The sequence below is a fragment of the Nicotiana sylvestris genome, chromosome 8, assembly GCF_000393655.2.
Source record: "Nicotiana sylvestris chromosome 8, ASM39365v2, whole genome shotgun sequence".
Classification (NCBI taxonomy): domain Eukaryota; kingdom Viridiplantae; phylum Streptophyta; class Magnoliopsida; order Solanales; family Solanaceae; genus Nicotiana; species Nicotiana sylvestris.
In genome coordinates this window covers 202,325,918-202,339,135 of record NC_091064.1, presented here as the reverse complement: position 1 = coordinate 202,339,135, position 13,218 = coordinate 202,325,918, and positions in this window count along the sequence as shown.

Below are 13,218 nucleotides of genomic sequence, written 5' to 3'. Positions count from 1 at the left end.
CCAAAGTAACCTGCTTGACACCTCCATGCTGCACCGTGTCTCTGAGGACACACAAATGGGGATCATCATACTTCTTATCACGGATACGCTCCAATAAAGAAGAACGAGCAACCGTGCAAGCTAACACACGATTGGGCTCAGAAACATCCAGCCTTACGAATTGATTGGCCAAAACCTTAACATCCAAAGCAAGCGGTCTCTCACCGACCAAAATATAAACAAGACTGCCCATACTGGTTGACTTTCTACTCAAGGCATCGGCCACCACATTGGCCTTTCCTGGGTGATATAAAATGGTGATATCATAGTCTTTCAACAACTCCAACCACCTTCTCTGCCTCAAATTCAACTCCTTCTGCTTGAACAAATACTGAAGACTCTTGTGATCCGTGAACACCTCACATGCCACGCCATATAGATAATGCCTCTAAATCTTCAATGCGTGAACAATGGATGCCAACTCCAAATCATGAAATGGATAGTTCTTCTCATGAATCTTCAACTGTTGCGAAGCATAGGCAATGACCTTGCCACCCTACATCAACACTACACCAAGTCCAATACGGGAAGCATCACAATAAACTATATAAGGCCCTGAACCTACGGGCAAAACCAACATCGGTGTCGTAGTCAGAGCTGTCTTGAGCTTCTGAAATCTCGCCTCACATTCATCCGATCATCTGAACGGGTCACCTTTCTGGGTCAACCTGGTCATCAAGGCTGCGATAGATGAAAGCCTCTCCACTAACCGACGATAGTAGCCTACCAATCCCAAGAAATTCTGAATCTTTGTAGTTGATGCTGGTCTAGGCCAGTTCTTGACTGCCTCAATCTTCTTCGGATCAACCTGAATACCCTCTGCTGATACAACATGACCCTGGAATGCAACTGAACTCAACCAAAACTCACACTTCGAGAACTTAACATATAACTGACTATCCCCCAAGGTCTGAATAAACATTCTAAGATGCTGCTCGTGCTCCTCCTGGCTGCGGGAATAGATCAAAATATCATCAATGAAGACTATCACGAATGAATCCAAATAAGGCCTGACCACTCGGTTCATCAAATCCATAAAGGATGTTGGTGCATCTGTCAACCCTAATGACATCACCAAGAACTCATAATGCTCGTACCGAATGCGGAAAGTTGTCTTAGGGACATGGGATGCCCTAATCCTCAGCTGATATGTTACACCCCGTAATATTATGTCAATGTTACGTCCTGCAGTATTAAGTTACGATAGTGTTCTACCCAGCAATATTACATTATGGAGATGTTACGCTTCGCAGTAATAAATTACGACAGTGTTAAACCTGTATTACATTACGGTGATATTGCGCTTTGCAGTAAAAATTTATGACAGTGTTGCACCTGCAGTATTTTATGTTGAGTTTGTCGTAAGGTAATTGACATCAGTCCAAGGAAAAGATTATTTGAGGATTATAAAGATTTTTCAATTTCACAAGTGATTATTAAATTCATGAAGGTGAAAAGGGGAGCAAGTCTAAGAAAATGAATTTTGTCAAAATTTGGCATTTTGGGATAAAATATGGCCCGAAAAAAAATAGCCGGTATTTATGGACTAGTACCATACAAAGTACCACATGGCCATGATAGTAAGGTGTATAAGTATGTTAAAAGTGAGTAATATTTTATGTAAGTAGGAATAATTTTCAATTTTATGGGCAATTGATTAATTACCGGGTAACGGGACATTACCTAATTAATTGAGGATATATTTGGATAAGATTAAATATACCACCCCACCCCACGTGGCAGCAATACATTCTATAACCAAATGACTCTTGACTGATATTGGTTAGGTGGCAAAATGACTACGAGACACTACATTTTTGTATGTCGAATACAAGACACATTTTATAAGCAATCCTTATAAGCTTTGAGTAGGTGAAAACGTGAATTAGGATTGTAACTTGTCATTGTAATTCTTGTAAGTCTTATAGAATGAATTAGAACGTTAGCCATTTCTTTCAATTCCTACAAATTTTCAATAACAACTTCTTGCAATCAAATAATTCCAACGAGAATTATTAGCACATTAGCAACGTGAGATTTTATGATTATAAAGGAGTACGGTGCAATCTTTCCAAAAATAACATACGGATTTTTATTCTCTACTCCAGGTATGTTAAGGTTATCCCTTCTTTCTTTTGGCATAATCCATACGATATGAACGAAACGTGCAAATGCACAAATTCCATAAGTGATTCTACTCATGGAAGTAATAGAAATATCTATGTTCTTTAATTCTCATGTGTCATAATATTTTATCATCTGTTATGGGTCTCAGAAAAATACGAAAGTTGAAAAGATGTTACTTTATGATATTTCTCAAGAGGCAAAGTGGTCTTATGACCTTCCGAATGAGTTTATTGACGTACTTTTCATGCATTGCATTCATATGCATTGACCCATGACTAGATGACGTTATATACGTGTATATATGTAAATATATGTATATGGAAAGGGAAAAGGTTACGGCGTTATATACGCACCACCACCTGATCAGCTGGTATATGATGATGATATTGCCCACAGTGGCCGAAATATGATTCAAACGGCGTTATATACGCATATATATGTAAGTATGATTCAAACGGCGTTATATACGCGTATATATGTATGTATATATGTATATGGGATATGAGAAAGGTTATGGCGTTATATACGCACCACTACCTGATCAACTGGTATACGATGATGATTTTGCCCACACTGGCCGATATGATATGATGGGATGCCCTCAGAGGCTGATGATGTTATGAAATATGTACCTATGCACGACATGGCATTCACACGCATATGCACGACGCTAAAAGTAATTTATGATTTACAAAGTTGTTCAGACTTACAGGTTAAGTCATGTAATCTATATGTCTTTCATGCCTCTTATGTATTTATTTATGTGCCTTACATACTCGGTACATTATTCGTACTGACGTCCCTTTTGTTTGGGGACGCTGCATTTCATGCCCGCAGGTCCCGATAGACAAGTCGAGAGCCCTCCAAGTAGGCTATCAACTCAGCTAAAGATGTTGGTGCGCTCCATTTACTTCGGAGTTGCTCGTTTGGTTAGTATGATTTAGAGGTGTATTGTTTGGTAAGGCGGGACCCTGTCCCGACCTTTATGACATTTATGTACTCTTAGAGGCTTGTAGACATATGTCGTGTATATAAAAGATTGTACGGCCTTGTCGTCCTTTGTTGTGAGTTTGTAGATGATAATGTTGGCCTATTAGGCACGTATGTCACGTGTATATGATGATGCAATATGAAAGATACGTTACGTTGGTACTCGGTTGAGTAAGGTACCGGATGCCCGTCGTGGCCCATCAGTTTGGGTCGTGACATGATGGTAGCCGAGCATTTCTGTCCTAGGGAGTCTACAAGCCGTGTCTAGTAGAGTCTTGTTTATGGGTGTGTCGTGCACCACACTTATAAGCAGGAGGCTACCAGACACTTAAGACTATCACTCTTTCTTCTTACTCTAGATCGTGTGGTAGAGCTCACTTATAAGAATTCAAGTCTCGAGCTTCTATTTTTATTCGTAATAAAATGATGCCTACGTTCAGAAAGATGATCTATTAGTTGTGAAAGTGTTGAATTAGAGGAATTCGATTTTGCATCTTGCGTATGATGAGTAAATGCTAGGTCTTCAGTAGATAATGCGTGTACTAAATGGTGCACAGTTCTTAATAATAAGCTTTTAGGAAAGAATAGTTATCCACTCTTACGGTAAAAAGGAATAACGGAATCGGAAGTTAGTCACAAGTTTCAGCAAGTAAAAGAAGCAAGGTGAAGAAGGGTACGAGGTACCCAGTTAATAAAGATTATCATTATTTATCATTCAGAAAAGGAGATATAAACATTTTGAGTTACCTTCAACAGTAACAGATGTACGTACAATCAGCCACACCTATCTCAGTCATGCCTTATGAGAGCTAACGGATATGGTTTAAGAGAAGGATATGATAGCAGGATCCGGATGAGGTTAGAGTAACCCAAAATGAGGGATCGATGGTTTGCGCTAATTCACATTTCAGAAGGATATTAAAAAGGTGATAATAGATCTCCTTATGGGATACCTAGATGGTGCACTCTAAAATAGTACAGCTAGACATGAGTACTACAAAGATAGGCACTGGAAGCCTGAAAATGATAAATATTATCTTAGTAGGGCTCCCGTCCCTAGTAGAGAGATAATGCTAGGTAGAACAAAGAGCTAGTGGATGGTGCAAAAGGGGAACTAAAAGCAAAAGAATATCTTGTTGAAGTTTTCAGAATAAAGTGATAGGCAGAAATATTCACGGGAAATAAGAAGAGAGCTAAAGAAGCATTAAGAGCAAGATGTAATATAGGGATGACAACATTAGGCCAAAAAGATAAGAGTATTCCAGAGTCGATAGTCAAGTGAAGGAAAAGACGAGAAGTGACAGGCCTTGAGGTAACAAAAGAATATAGGCCATAAAGTCATATCCTCACTTCGAGAAACAAGTTCGCGACACTAATGTGATTCAGAAGAAGAGTTAGACCCCAGAATAATAGAAGTCAGCATGGACTGGTGGAAAAAGATAAACTAAACATGAATTAGGGACTGAGTGATTTGATGGTAGTCGACATCATAAGAACTTCATATTGCGTTCCGGCGATAATAGAATGGACCACAGAGGAAGATTCATGAGAAACTCAGAGAATGGTTATCCAGGGAGACGCTTCCCTAAAGCAAGAAATGTGAGCAAAGTTAAGCTTAAGAGACTGTATGTGCGAGTTAAGCTAAGTGTCACCCTCGCGAGTAAGGGAATTTGTCATCTTTGGTATAGAAGGATTGCCGCAAGGCGAGTAAGGATCATTGGTATTGTGAAACAACGCCAAAGATGAAAAGGTAAAACATCTATAGGTAAATCGTCGTGGCTTCAACTCTTAGTACACCTTAAAGGGGGAAATATGAAGTGATGTGGTATTAAGTCAGAATTAAGTTGTTCTAGTGACTATGGCATGGTAAAGGAAAATACGATAAATGAAAGAGGCATGACATGGCACTTATCTAAATCTTACAGATACACTACGATTCAAAAATATTGTGCAAGCACGACGTCAAGGAGAGGAAGTAAAGGTTCCTGCCTAAGCTGTTATTAATAAATAAGGAGCCAGTGCGGGATGTAAGTTAAGATAAAGGAAATAACCCAAGAAAGATTACGAGGAATATTGATATGAGAATGGGCCAACGAGTAATTAGTAATTGGTCAGGAGTATCCCAGTTATGGCTAAACAAGAGGTTACAGACGAGTCATCAGATCATGTAAGATAAACATAGTAGAACCCAACATGCAGAATTCAGCCTAAAAGAATATCCTTATAATACTTGAGATATATTCAAACATGAGTCGGGGTAGTTAAAGGTACTGTATGAGTATTACGGGGATAAAAGAAAGTGCCACTCGGAAGGCAGTCAAAATATCAGTTCAGAAGCAACCGTACAAGCACAAGGGCATTAAAGTAAGCAACTACGGATGATTATAGGCAAGTAAGAACATCGAACATGTCCGTAATAAGCTCACAGTTTTACGAGTGTTAAGGGTTCTCCCTAAGTACTACAGTGAAGGACTAGCTTAGGAAATGAGGAAGAAGGCTTCAACCTAAGCACAGTTTCACAACAACATTGTACGTCCTCCATAAGAAAGAGGAATCTACCGTGGCTAGTAAATTGGAAGTAAAAATCAAAAGAAATATTTAAAAATCATATGAGTTGTATGGAAATTTCGGCATGCGTGGGAGCTAAGATAAGCTAAGTATGCATGCAACAAGGGAAAAGAAAGATCAGGAAAGGTAATAACTTACATTAAAAGAAAACTGAGAAGGAACGAAAGGAATGATTTGATTAATGATCCCGAGTTGGTGACGTTATGAACGCACTTAAGAGTTTGGATTCTTATACATGCAGCATATATGTTGACTATCATATAGCCGTAAAAGATTCCGGTATAAGTTAAAAGTAAGAATTAAGCCTAGGGCATAGACAAAGGATTGAATTGTTAGAAGATTGTGTCATGGATATTCTGTAACGCCCATGAAAGGCTAAGGTAATAACTGATACCATGAGCCAAAGGTCGGAAGATAGCTTAAGCCTACGTAAAGGTTGATCAGAAGGAAGAGGGAACTAAAGAATTACATCACCGAAGTAAATCAGGAGTCTGATTATTGAACCCAAAAAAATTATAGAAGTTGTGTTGGAGAACATGACAGAGTCACTCTTAATATCAGATGTTCAAGAGAAATAACACAACAATCGTAATCTATAATGGCCCTACAAGGAAGTCAGTTAGAAGAAGTACTAGCCTCATAAGATGTCGGTATGAAGCTCCCACCGGATTGTGTATGCACTAGAAGTGCAAGTAGTATAATAGAGTGTCAAGTTATGGACGTGAATTACACCTAGGTGGAAGGGAGGTTATGAAGGAGATAAAAAATATGATACGATATTTTAAGGTAAGAAAGGTAAAGGTGAACAACGTACGAGATACTCAAGGCAGAATATGTGAATAGTCCATACTTCGAATAGAAGGCTAGAAGTATTGGGATTCATTATATAGGAATAATAGCGGCATCATCAGTAGCATACCTTCCAGCCTATGGTCTAGGTATCGAAAAGCTTGACTAAGAGAGTAAAGAAAAGTTGGAGACGATGTGATGTCTCGCTTGATGTTCCAAATGACAAAAGGAAATCTATGATGCAAGCAAGTTGAAAGGTTGCAAGTAATATAAATAGAGATGTGTAGGTCACAAGTTATTGTATGGTGACGTGACAAGGTTCTAGAAGATAGGAGCAAGGATAAGAATATGCGAATAAGAAAGTAACAAAATGGATAAGTCATCATGATTAAGCCCATGAAAACAAGAAGAGCATATGGTTTCTCTAAATTATACAAAGCTCACTACAGCCTGAATGAATTCAAAGGAGTCTAAGACTAATAGCATTTAGAATGCCACCATTGTAATAGAATGAGGGTTTAATTGTGATAGAAAAAAGATGACGTTTGGGCCTTCGATTGAGTAATGATTCAACGAAGAAAAGAAACGGATCTTATGAATTGGACAGGATTAAAGTACCCACAGAAGGTGAATCGCATTGGGATGCTGTGTGGTACGGTTATGAAAGCAGGGTATCGCCCCAGGTGGATCAATCTAATCATTTTAGACGTTTCCCGATAAAACGTGAATACTAGAAGTAATATTACATAAAAAGTTAAGTTATCAGTGGTATATTAGATCAATATTGAGGTGAATCAACAATGGATGGACAAAAGTTACAAAGTATGAGATAAGATTAGGTTGTCATTCTAAAGATGAATAGTAATAAGGAAGCATTAAAGGACTTAAATTTGTACATATGGAATGAGCAACGAGAGTGAGCTGGGACTGGGTAGCAGACCTCAGCAGTGATAAACTAAATGTAAGAGTTATGGCAGTAAATTCACACGGATGGTTAAACGGACCTATGCGATGAGATATAGCAATATTCATAAATTCAACAAAGTATCGGGCAAAGGAATTCAATATACCTATAGAGGCCCAGAGAGGCATCCTATTAAGCCTTGTATATAAAAAGTAAGGCCTACAGATCGACTAAAAGGTAAAAAGAAAAAAGGAAAGATGAATCGCATAAGTGCACCTACAAAGCCAGGGTCATACAGGCCGCATGACAAGAGGTAACAGAAGTTGCATGATTAGGAAGATTTCGACCACAGGTCATGATATGAGCAAAAAGACAAAAGGGGGGAATACCCTAGACTTTAGATTTATTCACAGAGCAACTGCTTGAATGGAAAGTAGAGTATTAATGTATTCATAAGAGCTATAAGTTACGAAAATGATAAGAGCATCAGTCAACATTCGAGGACGAATGTTCCAAAGGGGGGAATGATGTTACACCCCGCAATATTATGTCAATGTTACATCCTGCAGTATTAAGTTAAGACAGTATTCTACCCAGCAGTATTACATTATGGAGATGTTACGCTTCGCAGTAATAAATTACGACAGTGTTAAACCTGTATTACATTACGGTGATGTTGCGCTTTGCAGTAAAAATTTACGACAGTGTTGCACCTGCAGTATTTTATGTTGAGTTTGTCGTAAGGTGATTGACATCAGTCCAAGGAAAAGATTATTTGAGGATTATAAGGATTTTTCAATTTCACAAGTGATTATTAAATTCATGAAGGTGAAAAGGGGAGCAAGTCTAAGAAAATGAATTTTGTCAAAATTTGGCATTTTGGGATAAAATATGGCCCGAAAAAAAATACCCGGTATTTATGGACTAGTACCATACAAAGTACCATATGGCCATGATAGTAAGGTGTATAAAGTATGTTAAAAGTGAGTAATATTTTATGTAAGTAGGAATAATTTTCAATTTTACGGGCAATTGATTAATTACCGGGTAACGTGACATTACCTAATTAATTGAGGATATATTTGGATAAGATTAAATATACCACCCCACCCCACGTGGCAGCAAGACATTCTATAACCAAATGACTCTTGACTGATATTGGTTAGGTGGCAAAATGACTACGAGACACTACATTTTTGTATGTCAAATACAAGACACATTTTATAAGAAATCCTTATAAGCTTTGAGTAGGTGAAAACGTGAATTAGGATTGTAACTTGTCATTGTAATTCTTGTAAGTCTTATAGAATGAATCAGAACGTTAGCCATTTCTTTCAATTCCTACAAATTTTCAATAACAACTTCTTGCAATCAAATAATTCCAACGAGAATTATTAGCACATTAGCAACGTGAGATTTTACGATTCTAAAGGAGTATGGTGCAATCTTTCCAAAAATAACATACGGATTTTTATTTCCTACTCCAGGTATGTTAAGGTTATCCCTTCTTTCTTTTGGCATGATCCATACGATATGAACGAAACGTGCTGCACAAATTCCATAAGTGACTCTACTCATGGAAGTAATAGAAATATCTATGTTCTTTAATTCTCATGTGTCATAATATTTTATCATCTGTTATGGGTCTCAGAAAAATACGAAAGTTGAAAAGATGTTACTTTATGATATTGCTCAAGAGGCAAAGTGGTCTTATGACCTTCCGAATGATTTTATTGATGTACTTTTCATGCATTGCATTCATGTCCATTGACCCATGACCAGATGGCATTATATACGTGTATATATGTAAATATATGTATATGGAATGGGAAAAGGTTACGACGTTATATACGCACCACCACCTGATCAGCTGGTATATGATGATGATATTGCCCAAAGTGGCCGAAATATGATTCAAAGGCGTTATATACGCATATATATGTAAGTATGATTCAAACGGCGTTATATACGCGTATATATGTATGTATATATATATGGGATATGGGAAAGGTTATGGCGTTATATACGCACCACCACCTGATCAACTGGTATACGATGATGATTTTTCCCACAGTGGCCGATATGATATGATGGGATGCCCTCAGAGGCTGATGATGTTATGAAATATGTACCTATGCACGACATGGCATTCATACGCATATGCACGACGCTAAAAGTAATTTATGATTTACAAAGTTGTTCAGACTTACATGTTAAGTCATGTAATCTATATGTCTTTCATGCCTCTTATGTATTTATTTATGTGCCTTACATACTCGGTACATTATTCGTACTGACGTCCCTTTTGCTTGGGGACGCTGCATTTCATGCCCGCAGGTCCCGATAGACAGGTCGAGAGCCCTCCAAGTAGGCTATCAGCTCAGCTAAAGATGTTGGTGCGCTCCATTTACTTCGGAGTTGCTCGTTTGGTTAGTATGATTTAGACGTGTATTGTTTGGTAAGGCGGGACCCTGTCCCGACCTTTATGACATTTATGTACTCTTAGAGGCTTGTAGACATATGTTGTGTATATAAAAGATTGTACGGCCTTGTCGTCCTTTGTTGTGAGTTTATAGATGATAATGTTGGCCTATTAGGCCCGTATGTCACGTGTATATGATGATGCAATATGAAAGATATGTTACGTTGGTACTCGGTTGAGTAAGGTACCGGGTGCCCGTCGCGGCCCATCAGTTTGGGTCGTGACATGATGGTAGCCAGATCTCAAGTTAGTCTTTGAAAATACCTTGGCACTCTGAAACTGATCAAACAAATCATCAGTCCTCGGCAATGGATACTTATTCTTGATTGTAACCTTGTTCAACTGTTGGTAATCAATACACATCCTCATTGACCCATCTTTCTTCTTAACAAACAACACCGACGCACCCCAAGCGAAACACTGGGTCTAATAAAACTCTTCTTAAGCAAGTCTTGCAAATGCTCCTTCAACTCTTTCAACTCAAGCAGGGCTATACGATACGGCGGGATAGAAATGGGCTGAGTGCCCGGAGCCAAATCAATGCAAAAGTCAATATCCTTGTCGGGTGGCATACCCGGCAAATCTGAAGGAAAAACCTCAGGAAACTCACGAACAACGGGCACAGAATCAATAGAAAAACCTCAGTACTAGAATGACCAATAGTCCCTCTCTACACTAAATGACGCAAACCTGACAAAGCTAAGGTCACAATCTTGGCATGACAGTCCAAGATAGCATGGTAAGGTAATAACCAGTCCATCCCTAATATGACACCGAAATCATCCATGTCCAGAAGAAGCAAATCTACACGAGTCTCAAGACCTCCAATAACCACTATACATGAACAATGGACGCGATCCACCACAATAGAATCACCTAGGTATGACCAGATACGTCGCAAAATAAAACCGAAGCTTCTCTACCACAAACCAGAACAGTACTTGTACCTACACCTCTAATACCTTTACCTCTAATACCTTTACCTCCACCCCTAGCATCTCTACCTCCACCTCTATTACCTCTACCTCTACCTCTAGCTAACTGAGCGAGCTGGACGAGTCCCTCAATGAACCTCCTCACTCTCTCTCACAATGGGAAGTATGATAAGAGCATGACGAGCCAAGTCGATGAATCTAATCTTTCACTGAGTAACAGTCATAGAACCCTGTTAGAGACGCTCAAACTGCCTCCGATAAACCTCTCTCTGAGTGATGGGGAGAAACTTCTCCAAAAATAGCTGTGTGAATTGTTCTCAAGTCAAAGCTGATGACCTAATTGGTATAGCCAATCAATAATCTCTCCAACAGGTCTTGGCGGATCCAAACAAGCGAAAAGTAGCAAAATCGTCCCCATTGATCTCCACGATCGCCATGTTCCTGAGAACCTCATGACAGCTGTCTAGATAATGTCTGGGATCCTCAGAAGATACACCGCTAAAAGTAGTAGTCAAGAGCTTGGTGAAACCTATCCAACCTCCACAAAGCCTCCGAAGACGTAGCTGATCTATCACCGGTCTATGCTGCTGCTCGACTGAAGAAGCGGTAAACGACCTCGCCATTCGTGAAAGGACAAGAGTAGAGGTTTCAATTCAGCATTGAGAGAACAAAATCGCATGACAGGGAAGAATAGAAGTGAACCTTTTCCTAACTCTGTAGCCTCTGGGGATAAATACAGACGTCTCCTTACCGATCCCTCAGACTCTACTAAGCTTGTCTGTGAACTGTGAGACCTATGTAACCTAGAGTTCTGATACCAACTTGTCACGACCAGATTTTCCAACCTCGGGAGTCCTGATGGCACCTACTAATATGAGCTAGACAAGCCAATTATTAGCACAATTTACCTTTTTACCCATTTTATATTCATTAACAATTTCGACGTAATAGCATTTAAACCGTGGAAGTTAACATAAGCGGAAGAAAAAAAAAACAAACCATCTGAACATAAATATCTAGTACAACTGTTTGAGTCTCGACTACCTAGAACTGGTGTCACAGTTTCATAGACGGTCTAAGAATACTACAAATAAAGGGTCTGAAGAAATAAATACAACAATGTCTCTAGAAATGCATGAAAGAAACAGAAATAGTAGATAGAAGGAGATGCCAAGGCCTGCGGACGCCTGCAGGACTAACTCGGGTCGCCTGATGATCAAGAATCAGCAATCTCACTGCGGTCCGAAGTCCACAACACTGGGGTCTGCACAAAAGAGTACAGAGTGTAGTATCAGCATAACCGACCCCATGTGCTGGTAAGTGCCTACCTAACCTCAGCGAAGTAGTGACGAGGCTAGGACCAGACCACCAAATAAACTTGTGCAGTTATATAATATACAACAGAAAGTAAAGCAGAACTATAAAGGAATCAAAATCCAACCACTAACAAGAATAAGGAAAACAAAGGCAGATTTCACTTTCTTTTCACATCTTGTTGTAGGCGTGCAATCCGATCACATTTCATGTATCTCGTGGCAGGCATGCCACCCACTCCCATTTTATTATATCTCGTGATAGGCGTACCACCCACTCCCATTTCATTATATCTCGTGCTAGGCGTACTACCCGCTCCTATTTTATTTATCTTGTGGTATACATACCACCCACTCCCATTTCATTTATCTTGTGGTAGGCGTACCACCCGCTCCCATTTCATTGTATCTTGTGGTAGGAGTATCACCCGCTCCCATTTCATTGTATCTTCTGGTAGGCGTACCACCCACTCCCATTTCATTGTATCTTGTGGTAGGCGTACCACCCGCTCCCATTTCATTGTATCTAGTGGTAGGCGTACCACCCGCTCCCATGTACAAGCTAACAATAATCACGAGGAATTCCGGCAAGGGAACAATAATATCAACAAACAATATCTCGGAAAGGGAGAAGCGGCTATAACCAAACTCGTTACAACATCTAACTACCTCAGCTATAACCAAACTTGTTACAACACCTAACTACCTCAGCTATAGCCAAACTCGTTACAACATCTAACTACCTCAACTATAACCTAATTTGCTACAACACCTAACTACCTCAGCTATAACCAAACTTGTTACAATACCTAACTATCTCAGCTATAACTAAGCTTGTTACAACACCTAACACAAAGAATCATCAACCTAAGCATCTGTAATATCAATTAAGAACACAATGCAAGGGAACCACAACTCGATAATAGCCCGGCAAGGGGGCAACATAATAATCTCTTCTCTTTCTCACTTTTACTTCACAATTCACTTCACAACTCGAACCAGTGCTCTAGAGTTACAATTATCACTTTTACTTTCACAATTCAATATACAACTGGAGCCAACGATCTTCAA